The sequence below is a fragment of the Primulina eburnea genome, chromosome 3 (assembly GCF_022965805.1).
Source record: "Primulina eburnea isolate SZY01 chromosome 3, ASM2296580v1, whole genome shotgun sequence".
In the NCBI taxonomy this organism is placed as follows: Eukaryota; Viridiplantae; Streptophyta; class Magnoliopsida; order Lamiales; family Gesneriaceae; genus Primulina; species Primulina eburnea.
This window is the reverse complement of record NC_133103.1, coordinates 50,065,997-50,078,495: the sequence shown is the minus strand read 5'-3', so window position 1 is coordinate 50,078,495 and position 12,499 is coordinate 50,065,997. Positions and strand designations below refer to the sequence as shown.

The window sequence follows — 12,499 nt, the reverse complement described above, 5'->3', positions numbered from 1 at the left end:
CTTCAACACATCACATGCACGTAATTGCATTGGAATTATTGAATGCGAACTTTCAATTCATCTTCAAAGCATTCTTCTGCAACTTTTCCTTCCGAATGTTTTGCTCTCAAAAATATATTTCTCATTTCATTTCCCAATTCAGAAACTTTATTTAATTTTCAAGATTTCAAGGAAAAACTTCAAGGTGCAACCGAGAACGAAATTCTAAGGTAAGTTTCTTAATATTATTATGTCTGACCTTCAAACTTCAAGTTTCTTATGTAAAACTTCCATAAATAATTTTTTTTCCAAAATTTCAGGATATCCGATATTCAGAAAGTGAAATCAAATAATTTCAAGGCAGATATATCACGACTCTGATATCAAATGTTAGAGTTTTTTCAACCAAATCATTTTTCTACACAACTAGAAACATGAAAAACAATATGTGAAAGCGGATCGAGCGTTACCTCCAGCCATCGAATAATTTGTAAGTTTTCTGTTTTCCTCCAATTAAAGTCTTCTAAGCACTCAAATTCTCTGTAGATGATGTATTTTTGTTCTTATGAAGTGTGTGCTTAGGGAAATCAATCGCTGGTATTTATAGACCTCTTATACTATCAATGAGTGATTGCGGGAGCTTGATTGTTGAAAAAACAAAAAACGCATGTGCGTCTCAATTTTTTGAAGTTGAAGAGGTGCACGTACCATTTTTAAAAAATGTAGGCTATGTCTGTCGTCGTTTCCTACACGTATTTTCTTCTTTTGATATGGGCCATTTTTTCTTACAGTTTTATCATTAAGTGGACCCCTCCTTCCTAAATTATATTAATTAGAATTCTCACAATTAATTTTAATCTAATTGAATTAATTATTCTAAAACGGGATATTATCCATCAGATGACAACCATAATATTCAGCATAATGGCTCATAAATATTAATAAAACAAGAGTTTCAAAATGGAGCTTCGTGCCTACCGATATAGGCTGCCATGAAGAAAAGCACACAAGACTCGATTTAAATTCATCTCAAGACTCTACTCTAAAATTTTCTTGAATTAGACTATCTCGAAGAAGAACACAACCATTTTGGGGGTACTTCGTGACCAGATCATCCTCACACGTGTATTGTTCCTTGCAACTCTCTGTAATTGAAATTTTTATGATTTTATATAATGAATTTGCATACTAATTTTGAACTCGTGTAATCTAAAACATGCAAGTTACATATATTTTTGTGTTGAAACTTCAGATTCAGTTTATTAATTACTACTGGACAGTGAGTATCGAACTCTTGATTATTCATAATCACATGGGATTAAATTTTTCTCTGCACTCATAATACTGTATTCAAGCAGTGTTTGAGAGAGCTTTTAGGAAGCATTTTCTAGATTCTTGCTACATGAAAGTACTTATGAGTGTTTGTGAATGTCAACTTCAGCTTCTATAACTTTTATCCAATAGATAGAAGCAAGAAGCGATACTTTTTCTTGCTTCTGTTTATTTTAGAGTTTAAAATTACAAGTTGTGATTTATATCCTAAAAATATTTATCATATTAATTTTTTTAAAATAATACTTTGCATTCCATACATATTTTATGCAAATTTTGTGATTTTTCAATTTTAACTTTGTTTTTATTAATCTTATATATTTTTTCAAGCATTCATGTGATAAAAAGTAATTAATTTTGATACATTATTATTATGTAATAATAATTATATATAAACATTGTTGATGGTGTGATTATCAAATTTTAGATGATTAAAAGAGATCAATTTTATATAGCTGTGAATATTACTCGCTTACCGATTCTTTAATTTTTAATTTTTCAAAAAAAAATTTCCTCAACTGGATTATGAACCTGACTCTGATATCACTTAAATGTCACGCCCGATACCACGATTAGTCGAAATTTATAGTGGTGAGTTAAAAATCTTAACATAATTTGTTTGATATTTCTTCCATTATTTTGAGATAATTATTCGATAAACATTAACTTACTAAATTTTGAAAACTTTGTTCCCAAGTATATGCAATTTCGAAATTTATATTGGACTGGGTGGTTGAAGGTAGACTGCTTTCTTGTACATGTTCATGATGTACCTAGACTGTATTGAATTCATTAGCTACTTTGTTGAGCAAAACTTATTTTGCGTGTAATATTTCTTCCAAATTTTATTAATATCATATATTTAAATTTCAAAATAATTGAATATATTGTATTATATTTTCAATTTTTTTTATTTATTGAAAATTCTAGTACCATGTATAATTTAATAGTTTCTAATTTATTATTTTTACAATAATACCAAAATTCGAAAATGCATTTTTATACATGTCTATATTTAAATAAATAATTACGTGGTCAAAAATCGTGGTTCTCACGAGTGAGATTTGTTCTGCATAAGTATTTCAGAAATATTGGAAAGTCTACGGCCTTTGGGCCGAGGAACCGATATTTCTCGAGAAGACCAATTGACAAAAACCAGTGGTTTCAAGGGAAGTCGTCTCATCAAATATCCAGGAGCTACCCTGACAATAAGAATCCATCTTACTTCAAGTCAAGAAGAGCAGAACTTGGGGGAAAATCTGTTGAACATGTTAGACATGAACACGTGGGCAAAGATGAGTCCAAGAGCTAAGGACCAGGTAACGAGAATTCGATTTGTGCTTCCTGCTAGGAGGGAGTTTGGTGAAGTTGGAGACTGGCCCTACATAAAAGGTTTCTTAATGTGAGGGCCCGTTATCCTAATAACGATTTATTAACATGCAATCATGATTAATCAGTTAACAGCGGAAAAGTGAGTTAAAAATTTGCGGTTTGGCCTATAAAAATTTCGGCATGACCTTCCTGTAAATAGAACATACCAGAAAATCAAATACTCAAAATAAACAACATGTGCCCTCAATAAACACAACAGCATACACACGTGCCAGCCAGACACGATCATGACATATACAAACCAAAATATCATAGAGCCGACAAGGCTCGATAATACCATAATACAATCCTCCAAATATATACATATAGTATCTGGGAGACGGCAACACCACGCAGTACCTAAATACAACTGAGCCTACTCTCAAGGAGCTCTGGTACTTCCCGAGGCTTCCTCTCGAGCACCTGAGGTCGAACCACCTGTACCACATGTCATGTCCACACACAAAAGACACGACAGCCCCCTCTCGTGGGTCAGTAACCCCAGTACGAGACATCAAGAAACCACGATATATAACATAGAAATGCAATGATGTCATGCATGAATGCAATGCATGAATAGGTGCAAGATATCAGGATATCAGGAGTCAAATGATCGATATCAACAATCATACATATATGCTCGAGCTGGTCCACGACTCAGCGGACCCGTCCACGACTCAGCGGACAGTGTCTGGGGATATGGCTTCACACTTGATGCCAGCAACTACCTAAGCCGGACCGAATCAAGGTAGCCAAACATCTCCAGGACACCATATCATATCATATATATAACGGATCTCAACTGAAATATAACTGGATCTCAATAACAGATAGGCTCAATATGATATGTTCAGTGGTATTGATGTGTCTAACGAAAATAAAATGTGTGTGAACCAAAGAAATATTTTATTTTATTTTGCACATCAATTACCAACTGATAATATGCGAGTCATCATACCATATCACATAAATCAGCAAATAGCAAATAAATCATACACAGGATCATCAGATGCCTCTGTCAGACATCGTGAAAAATAACTGATCTCTACGTACCTCAACTAATTTATCCAGTAACTTAAATCCTCAAGAAAGTGCTGGAATTGCCAACTCAGACAAATCACCTGAATATTAATTTAAATGGTCTTATTATCATATAAAAATTCCAGAACCATTTAAATTTACTAAAAAATCCAATTTCAACCATTTAGGCATTTTAAATTCCTAAAATTCCTAATATTCGACTAAAATGCCTAAAATCAATCATTTCTATTTTAATCGTCGCACTTATTCTTTTTAGCTTTAAATGACGCCAAAATAATATTTAAGCGACTGCGATAAATTCTAGGTTCACCAGATTATACCTCCAACTTGCACAATTCCGGAACCTACAACAATAACCCAATAATTAATTAATAATGATACAATATTTGAGTCGAAATTAAATTAAATTCACATAGGCAACGATCCGCACCGATACCAGTTGTACTTCCAATAACAGTGGCTAAAATCGAGCCTAAACCGAAGCTCACCGGCAACAGGCGGCAACTCGCCGGAGAAGATGACCGGAATCGAGATTTTACCTAGCAAGAGTGGTATCAATGGATAGCTTACGTCGAGAGCTTTCCAATCGTATATTTACTTGAATTTTCCGGCGACTGGTGTGGCCACAATCGGCGGTCAAAGTGAGCGGTGGAATGAAGCTAAATGGAGTTTACGGTGGAGAGAGAAATTCATCCGATGATGATTATCTTTCATGTAATGTATATATGTGTGTGTGTATATATATATATATATATATATATATATATATATATATATATATATATATATATATATATATATTATTATTATTATATGTGTGTGTTTATTTTTTTTTATCTTTTGGGTTCGAAACTTGACCCGGTCCATTTTATTTCAATTATTGTGCATAAACACACAATTTAATTATTTGGCTTAATTATTTTAAATTCTTCAATTTAAAATAATTAATCTTAATTATCGCCAAATAACATATAATTAAATCAGGTCATTACACTTAAGCTACTCACTTGGACACAAAAAAGAAGGTTATTCATGGAACGAGATTCTTCTAGGAGAGAGGAGATTAGCTAGATGAAAATCTAATCTAAATTTGGTAGATCAGGTACTGAGAATTAATCTAGTGATGAACATAATGAATCAATTGGCGAAGAAGATGTGAAGGAACACAAAACAGTTGAATTTTTTGTGAGAAAGTTTTTAAGTCTCCGTAGATTGTGATACACACATTGCCATATTGGTGTGCTGTCATTGAGCCACCAAACTTAAATTCTTATTCTCTAGATAAAATTAGTGTAATGGTGAGCAGAGGTCGAATTCACAGGGAACGGGAGATGATTTCTTTCGATAATAAAAACAAATAAAAGGGGGTTTTTTTTATATGAATTTAATAAAATACTAAACTAAATTTATCCAAGGAAGAAAATAATAAATTAAACTTATAATTAATCAACTAGAATAAAATGAAGAATTTAATATGAGACAGATCTGATTCAAGAGGGGTTCTACTATTAATTATATCAATGTTCATCGGCTAACAAATAATTTATTCATACAGTTACAAGTAATTAACCTTAGAATTATAGGGATAGCCGCTAAATTCTCGTGTTTTCCTAAATTACTTAACCGAACCCAACATCTAATCAAAATTTATCAATAATCAACTGACCACGATAGTATTCCATATTAATTAAAGATAGCTTTTAGATTTGTGAAAACAATTAATCCTGAAATCTAACAACCGAGATAGCAGCAATTGATAAATCGAGTTTCGTTGATTTATTTAGATTAAATTTATTATGATAGCACAACACATCTAATCTATGCTACTCGTGTACCAATAATTTTTTGACAATTACGGATCACTGAATTCATGGATAACAATATAAAATTATATATCGAATTAAATTATCAGATTAACCGAGACACAACTTTCATAGAATTAAATATAAATCAACAAATACTTGAACAAAACACGATTATTAAATTGAAGCACAAAAAGCCTCACATTGATAAAATTGAAATAGTAGAATTATCCTTTGAATCAGAAATAAAACTTAGCCTAGAGGTGTGGAGAGAAGTTGAGAGAAAATATTGCGCTATTTTTCCTTCTCTTCACGTGAGTTGTTGATGGAAGAAATTGTGAGTTGTTTGTTATTGGAGAATGTTGGGTGATTTATTTCTTGATTCTTTTCTGTCGCTCTCTCCTTCTTCACGTGAATAGTAGGCAAATCCAAAGAGAAAATAGCTCCTGTACGTGAGGTAGGTTGTGGCTTTCCAATTTTTTTGAAGATTTTGTTTGTTACAAAAGTCTTATCTTGCCATTCTAAAATCTAAAAGATATTAAGAATCATCCACTACATTATTGAGTTTTTATGGAAAAAACTCTATCTTGTATTTATTCCTTGATATGAAAATTCTTAATTATCACTAGGCAGCCGAATTGTAGTCATAAGACGTGATCACGCCTTATCCAAAAATCACTTCTAATTTTCCTATTCAAGTCTTCCGCTAAGATCATATCGGCAACTTTAATTGTGATATAAAATCACCTTTTTAGCCCAGATTTATCTCAAACGTAGAAAACTTCCTCCTACAATAAAATCAAACAAAAATGTGTCAATTAAGCGCGTTGAAAGTGGTAACAATGAGATATATGACAACAAAAATGCAAACTATTAAGAGCCTATAAAATCTCCCACGTCTAAACCATGCTTGTCCTCCAGCATAAAAGAGCTCAATTCATTATCTTAACTCTTTATCATCTTTCTGCTTCATTTACTTGTCCATAAAATATTTTTTTCCATGCACCAAAGCAATTTAATTGTTAAGCACCTAACATACCAACATCATGAGCAATTGCTTCCATCCGATTGTGTAGAAATAAAAATGCATAGAGTCCAAACACTCCTCACAGGATTCGCTCATTTCACTCATAAGTGTCTAGATATGTATCAAGGAGTCTCATATCAAAACACTGAATTTTTTACCATAAGCCTGCAAATATATCGCATCATTCACCAACTGAATGGATTGAAACGCACAAACAAGGGCTATAAATTGGTTGTACTGTGGCTAGAGGTCAGTTAAGAAAGAAGTAAAACAGTTTATGGAACTGAAGAACACATACACACTTTCCACATAGACAATTGCATCCAACTAACAATAACAGCTTCAATCTCATTATAACATCCAAGAGCATTTTTTCTTCTTCGTTGCTCTTATTTTCCTTCTCATTGCCTCCCCTTTTTTTTCATATATATATATATATACACATATGTATATTTTTTCATAAGAAGTCTTTGAGGCATCGATTTTGAGCATGAATCACTCTATCTCAACAATTTGTATTTTCTTAGCACAAAGCGATGCTAAATGCGAAATATTTGTATGATTATCTAATTCAAGGTTTAAATAGAGGAATAACCAAAAGAAAGATTTATCATGGCTTGTAATGTGGTTATTTTTCAACGAATAGGCTCAGGCTCGAACTTGGCTCACTAGGGGTAAATGAATCAGGGTGAGCTCAAAAAAACGACACTGATGATGCAAAAGAAAATGGTTTGAACATAATGCCCTTTATTATTGTTTGTGCACCTAATCCAGCACAAGGTGTCAACAAAGACATGTATAACAATGCAATTTATAGAAAAATCAACAATGCATGACCAACACACCAATCCAATAAAATGGAGCATGATATAATGTTTGCTCATAGACTCAAAGCTCGCCAAAGAAAACGGTACGTGTGCTAGACCCCATACACTTATCAATTCAACATATCATCAAGAGAAACTATCCATAAATGTCACAGTAAGAATGCAAAATCAGTTGCACACAAAGAAAACATTGGTTTTTTTTATTCATAGACTCACATCAGAGGAATTCAAGATTCAAACGTGAGAGGTAACGAATAAACACTAAATGCTTTATGGATCAAATAACTTCACTCGACCGTACTCTCTCTTCCTCTTTTTTTCGCTTTTCATAATTTTTTTTCGAATAAACGTGCAAAAATATGGAAAAAATATAAATTGAAACTAGAAATAACCCTCCCACACCTATATGTGGCAATGTTCTCAATAACACAAAAAGTAGATGCACAACACAAACAGTAAAAGCGAAAGGGAAGGTAGAGTACTCCCTTAAAAATTGCTGGGCATCATAGAGCAAAGCTTTCTATTGCTGTGGCGGGGAAATGGTGGATCGATGATGGACGCTGCAGAGAGAAGATGTGAAAAGGGTGAGAAACAAATAGAGTTAGATAAAACAAACGTAAGTTCTGTTTTTTAAAAAAAAAATTATTTATTGTTTTTTTGCCATTGAGACAACATCAGAAGATGTTTTCTTACAAGGCGTGATCGCGCCTTGTTAAGAGACATCTTCGGTGTGTAGGGCAAAAAAATTTCAAAATCAGAAGATGTTTTCTCACAAGGCGTGATCACGCCTTGTTAGAAAACATCTAATGTGTTTAGGGCAATTTTTATTTTTTACGCAGAAGCGGTATTCTTATAAGGCGTGCTCACGTCTTGTTTGAAGACATCTTCTGCACAAAGATAACAAAAATTAAACTATTTGAAAAAAAGTAAAATGAAAAAATAAATAAATTAAATTAAAAATAATAAGAACAAAAAATTTGGGTTGCTTCCCAAAAGCGCTTGATTTTTAGTCGTCATCTTGGCCCACAAAAGAAGCATTCATTCAAAGAGCATCTTACGCCCAAAGTACGTGTCATATGACACCATATATGGGTCTTGGTTCCATGTGCCCTCAAGTTTGGCTTGTGTATGCAATGTAATATTGTATCTTCAACAAAACGTGACTTTAAATAATAGGCATGGGATGAGAATATCATTGTTGGATCTTGAAGAAAAAAATATGTTGAAAATTTCCAATGAAGAAAGACAAGGATCTCCTAGATGTATGTATGATAATATTATTGACGAGCTAAAATCGATAGGCTCATGAGCTTGTTCATATATCAACTTCATGGGTGGCTCATCTTCGTTTGATATTTCTTCCAAAACTTTTTCAGACTGAGGCTCAAAAGTTTCCTCATTCAATGTCACGCGCTTGTTTACCATATCATTCAGTCGATTTATGATCACCATAAAACACCAATAATTTTTATGCCTAAAATTATATATAAAAAAATATTTTCTTCAGTCCCGTAATTTTCTTACAAAGTTTTGTTTGTTTAATATTTAGTTTCATCATCCACATGATCATTTATAACTCTACTACGTAGTGATGGCCTATGTAATATTTATATTTAGTCAACAAGTCATTAATAACCTATAAATTTCACTCCTGTAAAAAAATGCTTATTGTTTACGATGTTAAATTGTTAAAAAATATCGGATGTCATACACTTCGGTCTCGGGACCTGACAATAAAGACATGCATGTCTCCATAATAGACAAAGGAGCTAGGTTCATTTGAATAAAATGATCAATGTCTATACCCAAAAACTTATCATATTGTGTCATTAAATCTATAAATTATAAGAAAATAGTCACAACATTATCAAAATTATTCAGCCTCTTAAATTGCGTATAGCCTTCCTGTACATCTTAAATTGCCGGCCTAACTGCAGCCCTAATCCTCTAATCGCATGCAAGATGGTAAAGTTTATTAAACTAGTAGGCTTATCATCTATTGGAGGCACACTAATTATTTTCTTATAAACATAAAAATAGGGAGTTATTAAATTTAGAGGATCATGCACGTTCCAATATTTTATCGACCTCAAAATTGTGTTAGGAAGAGAGTATCAGTCTTAATTCCCGAAGCGATAAATCGCACAAAAAAAAAAATACAAGAACACACGAGATTTATACCGACTCATTCTGAATGTGAGAGTTACATCAACTTGTCACTGATACAAATTTCCACTATATTGTAATTAATATAACAAAGATAATAATTTCAAAAACATATCTCTCAGAACCTTTTTCATGCTCTCTCTATCTTCATATTTATATTTTTACATTTGTTAAATAATAATATCACAAACATTTCAGATTTAGAAGCTATACTTTAAAAAAATATATATATATTCACATTAACTATAATAAATTTTTAAGATTTATAAAAATCAAATCGTTTATAGAGTTACTGAATAAAATTTAATAGATATCATTCATTAATAATAAGTAACACGGAGATTTTAAAATTCAAAATTATGATCACATATAGTTTTACGTATTTAACCACAATTTTGCATGCTTGCATCAATTTGTGCGTGAATAGAGTTTCTAGGAATTATAAAAAAATACCATCTATGTATATGCTTATGCAGTCGATTTTTTTTAAAATTTATTTTAATTAATTATTATTTTTAATTAGATTAATTTATATTAAAATATAGATAATATCATAATTATACAAATTGACGAGGAGTCAATGCATGCAATCTGTGAAATTGGCGGTACCAAACTTACCAAATTTTTCGTCTCTTTTAGGCTAACATTTAATATAGCAGAGAGGAGACCGAGACAGAGACAGAGACAAAGATAATAAAAAACATTTAATATTACTTTTTATTCACAATAAAAAGTAATATTCTTAGCATAAAAAGTAATATTTTTCATGGATGACCCAAATAAAAGACCCGTCTCACAAAATACTACTCGTGAAACCGTCTCACACAAGTTTTTCCCTATATGTTATCGGTTTGTATTCCATCAGTAGGTGTGAAGGGAAATATTATTTCTAATTTTAATTAATATATTTTATTGATTTAAATTATTTCCCTAATATTATGTTCCTTGTTGATCTAATTGAGTTTATTATTTAATATGATTTTGTCTGTCTTAGATAATGAGATAATAATTCAATTATATTCAAAGATATGTTATCTATTGATGAGATATGATATTGATGTTTCAAAAAAGTTTATTCCTAATAAAACTCTTATATTTCCTTGTGAAATAGGTTTCCTTATGGAATGAACTCTACATCTATAAATAAGAGACCAAGGACATCATTGAGCTTCTTCTTCCTCTCGGTCAATATTTACTCATGTGTGCACGTTCAGAATTTCAGAGAAACCCTTATTCAAGAAACGTGCTGTGATTTAAAGAGTTGTGATAGGGTGTTGCCGTGAATGTTGAGAACATCTGCTCTGTGAGAAAGTTGGTCGAAGACTGCTCTCTCGCGGATTTGCTTTTATCAACATGTTTTTCTTTCTTGTTTTGTTTTACCCTGGCTATTTGTTTTAGAAAGCTTTTGTTTTCTCAACTCGTTGAGGAAACTGATTTTAATGAGAATCACTAGTGATAGGTTTTTTTGTGTAAACATTGTGATTCTCTAGTGATATATTTTTGTCATAAGGCATCGCACAAGTATTTATACTTGTGCATATTTAATCTTGTCCATTTATTTATGTTAAGCGAATTTGTGTTACAAATTTTGATTTTCCGCTGCATGTTGTCTTAGATGTTATAACGTCTGGCACAACATTTAATTTTGATAAAACCCGAATTCTCTATTATACATCCCATACTGATATTCTTATTATTTTAGCATCTGTCGAACAAAATAACTCTTACAAGTGGTATCAGAGCCTACGCTTGATGTACTAAGTGCTGATTCTAGTTTTTGTTTTGTTTGACAGTGAATTAATCAAATGGACACGTCATTTGCAAGCGCAGCACTTCAAACACCAGTCCTAGATGGTACCAATTACGGTCCATGGAAGGTCAAAATAAGATACTACTTAAAATCTATAGATGAACGGGCATGGCAGCGTGTCATCAATGGATGGACTCCATCAGTCATGTTAGATCAAGAGGGTGACAACTTGTGAAAGCCTGAAACTGACTGAACTGCTTATGAAGTGCAAATTCGAACTACAACTCAAAGGCCTTGAATGCTATATTTACACCGGTCGACATGAACATGTGCAGTTTAATCACAAACTATACTTCTGCTAAAAGTTCATGGGATACTCTACAAAGACACTATCAAGGTTCCGAAAGTGTGCGACGAACCAGATTGAGGATGCTCACTTCCAAATTCGAGATGATGAGGATGGAAGAATCTGAGAACATACTCGATTACGATCGTCGCCTACGAGAAATTGCTAATGAGGCATTCAGTATTGGAGACTCTATCTCAAATGAGCGTCTAGTTAGCAAGGTCCTCCGTTCTCTATCCGAAAGATTCAACATAAAAATTTGTGCAATAGATGAGCCTAAGGACACTTCTCAGATGGCATTGGAAGACCTTATCAGTTCACTACGCACTTTTGAGATGAACCTGGACATGCAGAAGAAGGATAAAGGGAAGACAATTGTCATCCAAGCTTCAAATGACTCCTACAATGAACTCCTTCAAATATCTCAAGAAGTCAATGATTCTGATCTCTGCGAGGATTCTATCTCCTTTATCACAAAGAAATTTGGTGACTACTTGAAAGAATCAGAGATAAGAAGAAGGATGCACAACCATCTAAATTTCCAAGATTTCCTGCACCTGAAAAGTCACAAAAGTACCCTGCCAAGCAACAATTTCAACCAAGGAATGATGGCAAGGGACAATCTAATGCAAGGAAGTATGATTCGATGCAGTGTAGAGAGTGCCAAGGTTTCGGTCACTATGCCAATGAATGTGCCAACAGATTACGCAAGAACAAAGGCTACAATGTTTCTTAAGCGATGAAGAATCTGATGAGGAGGAGAATCCAATGATGAAGATAACCACACCTCCTTGAATGCACTGTTGATAGAAAGACACTGCCTGCAAGTGAATCCTTTATGTGTTGCCCTAGGTGTTG

General features: G+C 32.8%; 1 long non-coding RNA gene across 1 annotated transcript; it reads right to left on the bottom strand.

Annotated features, from left to right (window-relative positions):
• Positions 1-2,808: 2,808 nt before the first annotated feature.
• On the bottom strand, positions 2,809-4,415 carry LOC140828540 (uncharacterized). The gene is made up of 3 exons (XR_012117263.1): positions 4,154-4,415; positions 4,044-4,067; positions 2,809-3,803 (listed from the first exon to the last, which is right to left on the bottom strand). It is a non-coding gene; the product is annotated as an uncharacterized lncRNA (long non-coding RNA).
• Positions 4,416-12,499: the final 8,084 nt, after the last annotated feature.